We start from the raw sequence: 784 nt of genomic DNA, 5'->3' as shown, positions 1-784 counted from the left end.
TTTAAATTTCAAAGGCAATCAAACCTTTTGACAAGCTAATGTGATTAGAATTACAAAAATCCTCCTAGAATAGCCAAAAACACTACTTTTTTGTAAATGTATCATTTTTTGATATTTTTCATCTTGGACAACTTATACCACTCAAATTGAGTTCTTGCATGTAAATCTATCAACAATCTTATCAAGTCATTAAAACTTAATGTTGGATACTCGAAGTATTCGAAACATCAAATTTGTTCCTAAAAAACCCTATAAAGACTCCCTACCATGTCTTTATATAAATGGCCTTTCTTATGGTTTTCCTTCACTAAACTTGTAATCACATGACACTATCGAGAAATAGGCAAAGACTAGCAATATCACTTGCAGAGCTTGCTTCAACTTGTTAACGTAAATATTAATATTATTAACGTAAAGCTTCAATACTAATAACATGTTATTATAACATAACCACAAAATTATAATCATGTTATCATGATCCATAGAGAGAGAGAGAGAGAGAGAGAGAGAGAGAGAGAGAGAGAGAGAGAGAGAGAGAGAGAGAGAGAGAGAGAGAGAGAGAGAGAGAGAGAGAGAGAGAGAGAGAGAGAGAGAGAGAGAGAGAGAGAGAGAGAGAGAGAGAGAGAGAGAGAGAGAGAGAGAGAGAGAGAGAGAGAGAGAGAGAGAGAGAGAGAGAGAGAGAGAGAGAGAGAGAGAGAGAGAGAGAGAGAGAGAGAGAGAGAGAGAGAGAGAGAGAGAGAGAGAGAGAGAGAGAGAGAGAGAGAGAGAGAGAGAGAGAGAGAGA

Source organism: Lygodium microphyllum, chromosome 10, assembly GCF_053477565.2.
Source record: "Lygodium microphyllum isolate KBCC chromosome 10, Lygodium_microphyllum_v1.1.10, whole genome shotgun sequence".
In the NCBI taxonomy this organism is placed as follows: domain Eukaryota; kingdom Viridiplantae; phylum Streptophyta; class Polypodiopsida; order Schizaeales; family Lygodiaceae; genus Lygodium; species Lygodium microphyllum.
This window is presented reverse-complemented; position numbering follows the sequence as displayed.